Source organism: Bubalus kerabau, chromosome 1 (genome assembly GCF_029407905.1).
Source record: "Bubalus kerabau isolate K-KA32 ecotype Philippines breed swamp buffalo chromosome 1, PCC_UOA_SB_1v2, whole genome shotgun sequence".
Taxonomy (NCBI): Eukaryota; Metazoa; Chordata; class Mammalia; order Artiodactyla; family Bovidae; genus Bubalus; species Bubalus kerabau.
Window position 1 is genome coordinate 260,197,975 of NC_073624.1, and position 14,880 is coordinate 260,212,854.

Consider the following 14,880-nt stretch of genomic DNA (forward strand, 5'->3'; position numbering starts at 1 on the left):
TTTCCTAATGCAGCTGAGATGGTTTATGGTTTAGCTTTATTTTGCCCTGCATTTTTAAATTGGATGAGCATTTTCAGATATTGCAGTTAACTCTTGAAGAGCACGAATTTGAACTGTTCAGATCCACTTACACGAAAATGTTTTTCAGTAGCTATGTACTACAGCAAATTTGGAAAACTCAGCAGTGGCCACAGGACTGGAAGAGGTCAGTTTTCATTCCAATCCCAAAGAAAGGCAATGCCAAAGAGTGCTCAAACTACTGCACAATCGCACTCATCTCACACGCTAGTAAAGTAATGCTCAAAATTCTCCAAGCCAGGCTTCAGCAATACGTGAACTGTGAACTTCCAGATGTTCAAGCTGGTTTTAGAAAAGGCAGAGGAACCAGAGATCAAATTGCCAACATCTGCTGGATCATGGAAAAAGCAAGAGAGTTCCAGAAAAACATCTATTTCTGCTTTATTGACTATGCCAAAGCCTTTGACTGTGTGGATCACAATAAACTGTGGAAAATTCTGAAAGAGATGGGAATACCAGACCACCTGACCTGCCTCTTGAGAAATTTGTATGCCAGTCAGGAAGCAACAGTTAGAACTGGACATGGAACAACAGACTAGTTCCAAATAGGGAAAGGAGTTCGTCAAGGCTGTATATTGTCACCCTGTTTATTTAACTTCTATGCAGAGTACATCATGAGAAATGCTGGACTGGAAGAAACACAAGCTGGAATCAAGATTGCCATGAGAAATATCAATAACCTCAGATATGCAGATGACACCACCCTTATGGCAGAAAGTGAAGAGGAACTAAAGAGCCTCTTGATGAAAGTGAAAGTGGAGAGTGAAAAAGTTGGCTTAAAGCTCAACATTCAGAAAACGAAGATCATGGCATCTGGTCCCATCACTTCATGGGAAATAGATGGAGAAACAGTGGAAACAGTGTCAGACTTTATTTTTCTGGGCTCCAAAATCACTACAGATGGTGACTGCAGCCATGAAATTAAAAGAAGCTTACTCCTTGGAAGGAAAGTTATGTCCAACCTAGATAGCATATTAAAAAGCAGAGACATTACTTTGCCAACAAAGGTTCGTCTAGTCAAGGCTATGGTTTTTCCTGTGGTCATGTATGGATGTGAGAGTTGGACTGTGAAGAAGGCTGAGCGCCGAAGAATTGATACTTTTGAACTGTGGTGTTGGAGAAGACTCTTGAGAGCCCCTTGGACTGCAAGGAGATCCAACCAATCCATCCTGAAGGAGATCAGCTCTGGGATTTCTTTGGAAGGAATGATACTAAAGCTGAAACTCCAGTACTTTGGCCACCTCATGCGAAGAGTTGACTCATTGGAAAAGACTCTGATGCTGGGAGGGATTGGGGGCAAGAGGAGAAGGGGACGACAGAGGATGAGATGGCTGGATGGCATCACTGACTCAATGGACGTGAGTCTGAGTGAACTCCGGGAGTTGGTGATGGACAGGGAGGCCTGGCGTGCTGCGATTCATGGGGTTGCAAAGAGTCGAACACGACTGAGCGACTGATCTGATCTGATATTTATATTTATTTAAAGATTAAATATTAAATATATATTATATAAATTTTATGATCAGATCAGATCTGTACTACAGTACTATAGGCTTCCCTGGTGGCTCAGATGGTAAAGAATCTGCCTGCAATGCAGGAGACCCAGGTTCAGTCCCTGAGTCCAGAAGGTCCCCTGGAAAAGGGCATGGCAACCTCTGTCCATAGGATTCTCCAGGCAAGAACACTGGAGTGGGTTGCCATGCCCTTCTCCAGGGGATCCTCCAGACTCAGGAATTGAACCTGGGCTTCGCATATGGCAGACAGATTCTTTACCATCTGATCCACCAGGGAAGCCTAAAGAGTTGGACACAACTGAGTGACTTTCAGTTTTACTTTTCACAGTACTATACCACCTGCTGTTGGTTGAATCCTCAAAAGCAGGAAGTATACATATTATTATGTACAGAACTATAAAGTTATATGGGGATTTTTGACTCCGAGGGGTGTGGCATCCTAACCTGCGCATTGTTCAAGTGTCAACTATATGAGATAGTATTATGAGAAATACATTCTCAAATAATAAATCAAGAGTTGAAAGTCGGGACTTCCCTGGCAGTCTGGTGTTTGAGACTCCATGCTTCCGCTGCAGGAGAACGCGTTCTCTTCCTGGTTGGGAGATCAAGATCACATATGCTGCATGGGGTGGCCAAAACAACAGTCAAAAAAAGAGTTGAAAGTAAATCCCCTTTTCTTATAGAAGCACAGTTTCCTGATGTTTCAAAAAGCTAGGTTTTAAGCATTTTTGATCAAACCTTGTAAAGAGTTGTTGTTTTTTTGTTTTTTTTTTGCTTATTTACAAATTACTTTTAGCAATGAATGAAATGCATTATGAGAAGGAAAGGTCAGTTTATAGTTTCCTTATAGCTAAGCTGTTTTTCATTTTTTCATAACTGGGATAATTATGATTACATATTTATCTTAGAGATTTAGGTTTGGTAAACAAATGTGATGAGTTAATACCAGCATCAGGCCTGTTTGAATAACTTAAGAGCTTGCATCAGGTATTTTGCTGGACCTGGCCTCTTCCATATTTCCACAGAACTGTTTTCCCAGCTAAGTACTCTTGTGCAGATTGGATGTGCCTGACAATAGGAGCAATTTTTCAGCAACACTTGTGTGTTGGTTATGTCTGCCCAGTATCAACCCCATTATACTCTCTCTTTTTTTTTTTTTAGTGACTTTTTTGCTCCTGACATCCCTTAATTTCAGAGTTCAAATTTCCACTGAAATCCAGAGGAAATGGAGAGCAGAGGAAGAGCTGCTTGTAAATAAAATACACTCTCTGCTGTAGTCTCCAGAGATGGCCTCTGTCAGTGCCTCCCTTTCTGAGTGTGGCTGGAACAGTGATGTCAGTCTGTCTTCCTTCTGTGCCCCGTTGGTTGCTCGACTGCTAAGTAACAGATTTTAAAAAGTCGACGGCTCCTAATGAAATTCACTGGCCGCCCCCTCCTTCAGTGAACTGAGTGCGCAGTGAGAATGAGTCAGGATAAAGGTATGTTCCCTGAACTCAATTTCAATGTCTCAAACAGCCTTTTAAACAAAGCCTGTAATTTTAGGCTTTGGTTTTGATCTCTGGCAATGATAAGCTTGTCTCTCCTTTAGGCTCAATAGAATTTACTGACTTTTTCTGATTCATCAGCCAGTTCTTATGATTCATGGACCAGGAAGGAAAATTAATTTGAATGAAAAGAGGAAGTAGATGATTACAAATCCCTTTCTTATAAAAATCCCACACATGTTTCAGTATATGTAAAAATGTAAAGGTGGCTTGATCCAGCTGGCTATGTAGAACATGAATCTGAGGCAGTTGGAATCTCCTGGTGCAATAATGGCCACTTCTCTGCTTGGTAATATATTTGAGAATGAATGCTTCCATTTCTTCTCAGGTTCCATTTCTTTATATTTACTAATACTAATGGAAATCAAGATTCCATTGCTATTACAAAAATCACTGAAAGCCAATTATAATATTATGAAGTATCATCCCTTATATCCTGAGAATGAGTGACTTGTGTTCTCCTGGCATCTTAAGATATTTCTAAAACAGTCCAAGGAAACTCATTAAAAGCCAAAGGAAAAAGAAGAGGAAATCAGTTCAGTTCAGTCGATCAGTCGTGTCTGACTCTTTGCGACCCCATGGACCGCAGCATGCCAGGCTTCCCTGTCCATCACCAACTCCCAGAGCTTACCCAAACTCATGTCCATTGAGTCGGTGATGCCATCCAACCATCTCATCCTCTGTCATCAGGGTCAAATGAGTCAGGTCTTTGCATCAGGTGGCTAAACTATTGGAGTTTCAGCTTCAACATCAGTCCCTCCAAGGAACACTCAGGACTTATCCCCTTTAGGATGGACTGGTTGGATCTCCTTGCAGTCCAAGAGACTCTCAAGAGTCTTCTCCAACACCACAGTTCAAAAGCATCAATTTTTTGGCGCTCAGCTTTCTTTATAGTCCAACTCTCACATCCATACATGACTACTGGAAAAACCATAGCCTTGACTAGATGGACCTTTATTGGGAAAGTAATGTCTCTGCTTTTTAATATGCTATCTAGGTTGGTCATAACTTTCCTTCCAAGGAGTAAGCATCTTTTAATTTCATGGCTTCAATCGCCATCTGCAGTGATTTGGGAGCCCCCAAAAATAAAATCAGCCACTGTTTCCCCATCTATTTGCCATGAAGTGATGGGACCGGATGCCATGATCTTAGTTTTCTGAATGTTGAGCTTTAAGCCAACATTTTCACTCTCCTCTTTTCACTTTCATTAAGAGGCTCTTTAGTTCTTCACTTTCTCCCGTAAGGGTGGTGTCATCTGCATATCTGAGGTTATTGATATTTCTCCTGGCAATCTTGATTCCAGCTTGTGCTTCATCTAGCTCAGTGTTTCTCATGATGTACTCTGCATATAAGTTAAATAAGCAGGGTGACAATATACAGCCTTGACGGACTCCTTTTCCTATTTGGAACCAAATAGCTCTTAGTAAATGCAATACACACTGTGCCATGTTCTCCAAAGATGGGCACCATCAGTTACTTCCCTCCCCTGATGTGTGTCCTACTCCCCACATAAAGTGGTGGAGTCTGTTTCCCCTCCCTTTAACTTTTTGGACTTGCTTAGGAAGTGAAACTGTCAGTTGATAAGTTTTGCCTGACTCTTTGCAACCCCGTGGGCTATAGCCCACCAGGCTCCTCTGTCCGTGGAATTCTCCAGGCAAGAATATTGGAGTGGGTTGCCATTTTCTTCTCCGGGGATCTTCTCAACCCCAAGGATCAAACCTGGGTCTCAGACTTTCTTAGACCAAGATAATCTGATGGAAGTGATACTGCCCCATAATGGGTCAAGCGTTTAGGAGGACAGGCAGTTTCAGTTTCCTTTCTTTTGGAAGCCAGCCACAATATAAGAAGTCTGGTTACTCTGAGACGACCATGATATTAGCATCTCCAAGCTAATTGTGTGGAGTGACCACATGAATAGGCATATTTAACCCGCCTCCAGGCTTCCCAGGTAGCTCAAACAGTAAAGAATCCACCTGCAATGTGGGAGACCTGGGTTTGATCCCTGGGTGGGGAAGATCCCCTGGAGAAGAGCATGGCAACCCACTCCAGTATTCTTGCCTGGAGAATCCCCATGGACAGAGGCGCCTGGGGGATACAGTCCACGGGTTCACAAAGAATCTGACATGACTGAGCAGCTAACACGTCAGCCCACTGTTGTTTCAAGCATCCCAGCTCTGATTCCAGACATAGGAGTGAAGAAGCCTTCTTGTCGGATCCAGCCCAAGTAGACACCACACAGAACAGAAAACTGCCCAGCCCAGATTGTAAAATATTTTAAGCCACCAAGTTTGTTATGTAGCAATCAGTAGCTGAAACACTGTGGTCCTGGCGTCCTGATTTTTTGCACATCAGAATTCTAAGTATGTCATTGTCATTTTAAATTTTATTGTCATTTTTATTTTATTGCATTGTTTTATTTTAATTTTTATTGCTTGTCATTTCAAACACATATTGCAAAATTCTGAGGATATCATTGTCATTTTAAATTTTACATGGTTTATAAATACAAATGAAAAACACAATATGCTTTTTTTCCTAAACCAAAATTGAGGTTTCCAGTGAAGCAAAGTAAAAGTAATCTTACCTAGTAATAGTACATACTTAAATCAGATCCAGAATGACCAATATTACAGGTTTCACATGTCCTTGGCAGAAAACTGCTTGTTTGCAGTCTACTCCCAGTTCCATTGCTGAAAAGAAAATAAAAAACAATACCTAGGGACCAAAGGAAAACCCCAGAACTCCTCGCTGCACAATTAACAATCTCTTCCACTTGAGCTTTAAAAAAAATCTTTGTGAGCACAGTTTAGTCTCCCTACATTTTATCAGTAATGCTGGGGAAAATCCAAAATATTTAAAGAAACATTTTGGACTCTCATCCCCTGCTTAGATTTATACCTGTGACCTCAGTCTTCAAAGATTCAAATCAGAATCTTTGAACCTGAAAGACGATATGTAGTTGTTCAATGTGTATTGGTGTTTTTTTTTCATTATTGTTATTGACTGGGGACTTGATATTGCTCATTAGAATCTCCTAGAACTTTAAAATCAGGAATTAGTTTCCTAAGGCTTAGAACATTGAGATAAAAAGTAAAAAATAAAATCAAAGAGTCGCGAGAAAGCTTACATTTATTTCTGTTTGAACTCCTGATTTCCACATGTAACCAAAGAAGAAAAGGGACTAGTAATTTGTGGCAGAGCTGGGTCTTTCCAAAACTCAAGTTTCCCAAATGTTTATACCTCAGGGACTGCCTTTTACCTAGTCTCTGTTTAAAACTGATGAGCACAAGGGTGGTTCTCTGTTTAGGCTATTTCAGTACTAAAGCTTCAGTTTATTTGTAAGGTGAACAGTGGGAGAGCATGGATGTAGTAGGATTGGGAGAGAATAAAAGGCTGGACTGCATGTAAGTGGCAGCTATGGGTGGACTTTAGCCCTGGTGGTATCATCATTATCATCGTAACAGCTACTAATTGCTGGTATACCAGCACCCTGTGCTAAGCATTTTGTGTATATTATCTCAGTTTTCACAAGAATCTTGTGAAGCACGTATATCTAGTCCTACAGTGAGACAAGAAAATGAAAGAAATGCGAGGCTTAGAGAGGTGTCCAGATTTGCAAAGCTGTTGAATTGTGCAGTTGGGGTTAGAACCACAAGTGACTCCTAAAGTCTCCAGAGCTCTCTTTATCACCATCCCCAGTGCTTCACCGTTCGCCATTTTGTCGTCAAATCTTTCATTGAGAAAAATGACACGTAAACGTTAAATTAGACCTAGAGAGCTCTGATTCCATAAAAGGAATTGTTAGGCTCCATGCCCCAGAAAGAATTTGAAGTGATTCAGGCTAGCAAATTGTTTCTTCATCTTCTAATTTCCAAGAAAGACTGCCTTGTCTCTTTAAGGTACTGAAATGTGCCTAGTTTTCCTCATTTTTCACATATATAGTGCAGGCATAATAATAATATTTAACTTTATAGAGCTGTTTCAAGCATTAAATGTTAATTCATATTGTCTTTAGTATACTCTGTAGCATAGTAAGCATGCAGTATGCATTGGTATTTTTATCAGCATAACAGCTCTTTCAGTATGTAACTGGTGTAGAATATTTTGTCCTGGATCATTCCTATATATCTTTCAAATATGCGCCTCTCTTCCTTTCTTCATCATTATGCCTGGTGTATATTAATTGATTCGAGTTGTCATAACAAAATGCCATAGACTGGGTGGTTTAAACAGTAGCTATTTATACTTCACAGTTACAGAGGTTGAGAAGTCCCACAATCTGGGTGCTGGCCAATTTGGTTCCTAACTAGAGCCCTCTTCCTGGCCTGCAGATGACCATTCTCTTGCTATGTTCTTACTTGGGGGAGAGAAGGAAAGAGAAAGGGAAAGAGTTCACTCATGTCTCTCCTTGTAAGGGCACGAATCCCATTGTGAGGACTCTACTCTCATGACTTAATTAACTCTTTATGTCCCTATTTCCAAATACCATCATACTGAGGGTTGGGGTTTCAACAAATGAATTTTACAGAGACTTAATTCAGTTCATAGCACGTAGCTTATATCATCATCTCACAGCTCTCTTAAGACTGATATTTCTTGGTTCTTGTCTGTCCCCTTTCCACATGGAACCTTTAAAAAGCTAAATTGATGGCATCATTCATTCATTCAATAACAGTCCTGAGACTGTAGGATAAAAGGAAAATTCTGCTTTCATGCATGAAGTCTCCATAGGCACAGCCATTTTGAATTAGTGCTATTGTCTAAAAAGGACATAATGTCTGCTAAGTCTGGACTCAAATAGTGGAACTGGATTCAGTCTCACTTGCTGAGTTCATCATTCATGGTGATTGGGCAGGAGAAGGAATGCAATTGAAAATAATTTCTTGATACCCATCATGAATAGGCTTCAGCAGAATGTCAGTGGAAGATATGATCATGGTACACATTTAAAGCCATTATCTAAGAGCATCACAGCTGCTCATATGCCTTGCACATTCTTTGTCCTTCATCTATTATTGACATAGGCATACCATTGCCATGCCTCAGCTTGACCCAGAGGGTCAGTGAAACTTTCCCAATTGTTTGTAATTTTTATATATAGGCCGAGTTTTTCCATGTATTTCCTTGGCAGTTTTTTTCCAAGTTAATTAAAAGTTTACATTTTAATTTTCCTGGCATACTCCACTCTTTCAAAGGACTTCCCCCCCACCTCAAATCCTTCTTTAGTTATCTTGGGAAAATTACCAGTGAAGCATTACTTTCTACTCTTTTGAAAGCTACATGAAACAGTTATTCATGTTTATTGCTTTGATCTAAGAGCACATTCATTTCTTTAATGGGTGACTGAAATCTTTTATTCAACTTTTGGTTGATGAACATACAATTTCTGATTTTTTAAAATATCTCTCTCAAATTTGTATTCAGACTATTGCCAAAGAATATGTTAAAACTCTACTGAAGAGTAAAAAAAATGAATTTTTTAAGGCTATTTTATCTTAGAAAATCTATGCCATTGAAAACACTATTCCCCTCTAACCTAGTCTGTGAGGCAACTCAGTTGGTATCAACATGGAAATCTTGTGATACTCCATGGTTCTCTCTAATCAGGGAAACTCCAAGTAAGGTGTAAATTACATTTATTAATCTACATCTAACGTGTAAATTCCATTCATTATTTGCAACTTTTTTCATTTATTCATTTTTGTCAGTCTTGTTACTTAGAGAGGGCTTCCCTGATAGCTCAGTTGGTAAAGAATCTACCTGCAAGGCAGGAGACCCCGGTTCGATTCCTAGATTGGGAAGATCCTCTGGAGACAGGATAGGCTACCCGCTCCAGTATTCTTGGGCTACTTTCAATTTATGATTCAGTGTCTGTGCAATTCTTTAAAAAATACATAGTCACTAAACAGTTGCTTGATCACACTTTAATCAACTGGTACAGTATTAAAGAGGACATCCAGAAATAAAGGAAAATAGAGTTGTTGGGACTAGGGAAATAGGGAGTGGGGACAAGTAATCTGGGGAATTTACAGTTGTATCATAAATTTCTTTATAGCTGGCACAATATCTATGATCACAGCACTATATTTAATAGATAATGCATTATAAAACTCAAAACGTTGAATGGAGAAAAAGGACATTTTTATAAAAGTTGTTTTCTTCACCATATCAAAGGTGAAGTTTGAATTTCATTGGGCTGGAAGGCAGTAACAAACTTGATCTGAACCTTTTATAAAATTACTCTTTGAGTTGTCTGATCATAACCAAAATGGCACTCTCATAAACAAATTACTTTCCTACAACCAGTTGCAAGAGGCTACTCCTTCCAACTAGTAGGATATCAAAAGTATTTGTGGTCCATCTTGAACTTCAAAGTCATTATGTCCCTGCTTAATGATTTTTCCTATTTTTAATTTTGTGTTCTTTTGCTTGCATCATCCTTGACCTATTCATATTACTGTGATTACCATTTCTCACGCTGGCCTCCCTTCCTGGGTCCCCCTCTCCCTCTTCACACCTCCCTCTGCCCGCCTCTCCCAGTTTCTCACTCCTACTGGTCTTTATCTTCACTGCAACCTCCCTTTAGGATATTTTCAATAGCTCCCTTGATTTCCTCACCAACATGACTCTCTCCTTAAGCAATTTCAGCATTCACCATTCTAGTCTATGTCACATACTTCTCTTTTTCCCAGCCAATTAGTGCTACTCTGCAATAGATACTGATTGATTCTGAGTAGCCTTAACTGAGCCATCTCTGCTTCTCAGTGAGCCTTTGGATTATCTTTACTTGATTCTTAGGTAATCTTTAGGAAACAGATTGCCCATAAGTCTTGTGCTTAACACCTTCTATTCTCACTCTCTATATAAGATAGGAAAACAACCTGATGTTCTCTTACTTACTTTATCTGAACACTGCTTTCTGTTTTTCTCCCTTCTTTGCCACTTTTCCTCCCATTTAGGTAAGGAAGTAAATAATTCATTCTTACCAAAGAATGAATTATTGCCATGCAAAACAATTGCCATGCAATTTTCTTCTTTGGGAACTTGTTTTCATTAAATTTTCCACAGTTGCCTTGCATCTTAAATACCTCCCTATTCTAGGTTTTTCCCCTCCATCCAGAAACCTGCATCACGGTTTGTGCTTAAAAGAACGTGCTCATTATCCTGCTGCTTTGTCAAGTTACCTCCCTGCCTCTCTTCTTCACCAGCAGACTTCTTGAAGAGGAGTCCATGCAAGCTCTCTGTACTCATCACCTTCTGTTCTCTGCCAAGCCTTGCTGTTCTCTTCAATTCATCACCCATAATGTTGAGCACCAAATCTGCTGACCTCTCATGTTCTTGTCCTTAAAAACTCTTCTGCATAAGTTGTACTGGTAACTTCCCTTCCTTGAATAGTCTCCCTCCCTTGGTTTTCATAATACTCTCTTCTTTTTTATTTTCCTGTAAATCCCAGGCCATGACTCATTTTTCGTGTGACTCATAACTCTGGAATAGATGTGTTTTTCAGGGATTGCCTTTGCCTTTTTCACATCACAGTGGTAATTTTCAAATCTATCCACTTGAGCTCAACGTGTTTTCTCACCTTCTTTTCTGTCCTCTTCCCGGGAATAATAGATTGTTCTCAGAAGTACAAAACTTATCCACGACTTGCCTGCCCCAGTTTCTCTGATCTCTGTTATTGTTTCTCCCTGTTCCTTCTATTCTTCCTCTTAATCCTTTTCTCATTTTCCTAATTTTGAAGCCAGTGTAATTTTTGTTTTACTTGATAGCCGTAGACTTTCAGGTCAGTAGTTGTCAAAACTGATCATCAAAATCGCTCTTTCACTAATTATGGTTTGATGAGTCTCTTTACAGCCTCAATGTATTGGAGTCTCCAGGGATGAAGTCCCAATAGCTGTATGATTTTTAAAGTTCCTCCTTGTTTTCTGATTCGGGGGTACTTCACCTTTAGATTCTTTATCATATCTTTGTGTCCATCCCCTTGTTTCTATTGTGGGAGTCACTCCTTCACCATGTTCTTGCCCCAGGTCTTCATCATGTCTCACTTGGACTACTGCCATGATTTCCTGGCTGGTATCCCTGCCTCCAGCTTTCTGTCTACCAATCTGTTTACTTTCCCGTGAGATTAAGGAAATTTCTCTTCTGATTGGGCACTCATCTCAGAAATCTTAAATGCCTCTCCATTTCCTGTAAAATCTTTCTGTTGCTTAACCTGGTCCGAACAATCCCCTCATGACCTCATTCTTCTCACTATTACCCTTCCCGGACCTATCATGCAAGTCAGAAGGGATATTTTACACTAATTTCTGCACTTGCCTTTTTGCCTTTCTTTCCTACCTTAAGCTCAAAATCCACATGTTCAGACATAGCTCATCTTTAAATTCCAGTTGAAATTCCTTCTTCCTCACAAAAACCTTTCTGATACCATCTATGGGAAGTAACTGCTGCTTTCCCTGAATTTTTATGTAACTTGATCCCTTTCTTCTAATATTTATCTTCTACCTTTTATTATAGTGTGTGTGTGTGTGTGTGTGTGTGTGTGTGTATTCCCCCCAACCATGGAATTCTCCAGACAAGAATACTGGAGTGGATAGCTATTTGCTTCTCCAATATATCTTCCTAACCCAGGGGTTGAACCCGGGTCTCCTGCATTGCAGGTGGATTCCTTACCATCTGAGCCACCAGGGAAGCCTATATATATATATATATATATATATATATATATATATATATATATATATATACACACACACACACACACACACATATATATATATGTATATATATATTTGAAAGAAGATCCATATGTAATTCATCCTTTTACCTGTCACATTTTTTCTAATACACTTTTGAATCTTAAATATATATGTATATTTATATCTATATTTTTTGAATAATAAGCAATCGCCAAAGTTTATATAAAACTGTTCTAAGTATTTTGCATTTCAAGCATCAAATCCTCACTGGATTTAATAAAGCATATTTAGGAGGTGCTGATGTTATCTTTCTTGTGCAGATGAGGAAATTGTGCATCAGAGCAGTCAAATAACTCACCAAGGTCACACAGCTGGTAAATGGACCTCAAGTAACCTGGCCCCAGAGTCCATGCTCATAACCTCTCTACTATTCTGCCTCTTTTAGAATAAATTCCATTCAGTCAACTTTAGTACATGCTTTTTAAAAAAATTTATTTGGTTCAGGGCCCTTGTTCAAAACATATCTTTTCTTTTAATTGAATTTGACAGAAGGAAATTATAAAATTTAGTATAAATTACCTTCAGGAAAGCAAAATGATATGATTTATAATTAGAATGCATCAGCTTCAAGAAAGAAGTAGAAATTGGGTCATAGGAAACACTAAAAATGTTGAACAATTTGAAGTTCTATTGTACAGTTTCATAAGAGTGTAAATCGATGTGGTTGTAAATCAACAAGTAATTGAAATGAGCAATTGTTGATACTTACACATTTAATTAGATGATTTCGAAGAAATAGGGTGATTTTCCTTTCTCCAGCATTCTCCCCACTAATGCCAGAGTCTTTGCAAGTAAACACAATCTATGGTTATATGCCACCATGAAAAAAGTTTGTTTTTTTTTTTCAAATGTGGCTCACAGACTTTGTAACACAATAAACTTCACTTGATTTGAAAAAAAAAAAGAGACAAACAAATGAAAAATGTAGAAGGATCTGTCTAACCTATTAAAGATGGAATTGAATAGTAACAGTAATACTACTTCTACGAATAATAATAAGTGAGTAGCTCCATGTCGGAGGCTTGGAAAGGAAGGAAGGGAAGGAGAGAGGGAGGAAAGAAGGAAAGAAAAAGGGAAGAAAAAATTGGAAACATAGTTTTGAGCCTGAGATGAAAATAAGCTCTAATATCTACCTTCTATTTACTACTAGTAGCTAACACCTGAAATAGTAATAGCTGAAACCATCTAACCATTAACAATGTTAATTTCCACATGAAAGAGGAGAAAGAGTTAGAATTAAAATGTTACACATTTTTAGATCTACAATGGCACCCCACTCCAGTATTCTTGCCTGGAAAATCCCAAGGATGGGGGAGCCTGGTGGGCTGCCGTCTATGGGGTCGCACAGAGTCGGACACGACTGAAGCAACTTAGCAGCAGTAGCAGCATAACATTGACAAATACAGAAAAAAATTTTTGAAGTTTGTCATTAGATCCAAGTCACATTGGTAAGATTACTTTGGCCACCAACATATAAATACTGTCAATGTAGATGATTTTGGGGGGACAGCCTCCTTCTCCCTAGATCATACACATGGCCATTCACCCAGCAGATTGCCTTTCTTTCTAAGCACCATGGTTTCTCTTTCTTTTTCCTGTAAGGGCTTGATCCAAGGTTGTTAGTATGAATGAGCAATACAATATTAGTTCATTTCCATCTGCATAGACATTCCTGGCACACCTGTGGGGACTGTGCCATTGTTTAAATAGACAATGATAAGCCTTTATATAACACAGGTATTACACCACTTTATGGGCTGTTATTATATATTCTTGAAAACAGCTCTCTTTGTGGGTTTGGTATAAGTTTTCTATATTTACAGGTATAGTTATTTAACAACAGACATTAAATAATATCCCCAAAGCTTTTGAGAAATACATAGCTATATTTTTAAGATCAGACTATGCCCTGATAATCTGATACCAGAATATCTTTTGGAAGAAGAGATGCAGTGAATCACACTGACAGGAACCAAAAGATTTCATTCAAGTGGACTTTTTAGAATAGTGACATGGCAAAGGAAATAAAATAAACATTTTACTCAATGTTACAGTTTTGTAGTGTGAGGGCTAGAGACCCAAATTAAAGAAAGGAAATATAAGCATTGAGATCAGCTGGCATTTATTCAGATCAAGGATCTCTACTAGGAAACAGTTCTGGGAACTGACATATTTAACACACTGTAAAAATACTTTCTTGAACACATAGAGTTATTTTTAGTGTTAATTTTTCTGAGACATTGTGTCAGAATTGACTCAAGACTTCAGTGTTGAATTAGAGCCTATTAAATTGTAATGATGGCCCTGTGATGTACTATCAAAATATCTTTAAACATAACTGGCTCAGTTCAGTTCAGTCACTCAGTTGTGTCCAACTGTTTGCAACCCCATGAATCGCAGCACGCCAGGCCTCCCTATCCATCACCAACTCCCAGAGTTCACTCAAACTCATGTCCATCAAGTCGGTAATGCCATCCAACCAGCTCATCCTCTGTTGTCCCCTTCTCCTCCTGCCCCCAATCCCTCCCAGCATCAGAGTCTTTTCCAATGAGTCAACTCTTCGCATGAGGTGGCCAAAGTATTGGAGTTTCAGCTTTAGCATCAGTCCTTCCAAAGAACACCCAGGACTGATCTCCTTCAGAATGGACTGGTTGGATCTCCTTGCAGTCCAAGGGGCTCTCAAGAGTCTTCTCCAACACCGCAGTTCAAAAGCATCAATTCTTCGGTGCTCAGCTTTCTTTACAGTCCAACTCTCACATCCAAACGTAACCACTGGAAAAACCATAGCCTTGACTAGACAGACCTTTGTTGACAAAGTAATGTCTCTGCTTTTGAATATGCTATCTAGGTTGGTCATAACTTTCCTTCCAGGGAGTAAGCGTCTTTTAATTTCATGGCTGCAATCACCATGTACAGTGATTTTGGAGCCCCCCAAAATAAAATCTGACACTGTTCCTATTGTTTCCCCATCTATTTCCCATGAAGTGA

The 14,880-nt window shown here is 39.2% G+C and overlaps 1 protein-coding gene across 1 annotated transcript in view; it reads left to right on the top strand.

Moving 5' to 3' along the window:
• ADGRV1 (adhesion G protein-coupled receptor V1) overlaps positions 1–14,880 on the top strand; it is a 538,620-nt gene that overhangs the window by 445,853 nt on the left and 77,887 nt on the right. The gene's annotated exons all lie outside the window — the stretch shown is intronic.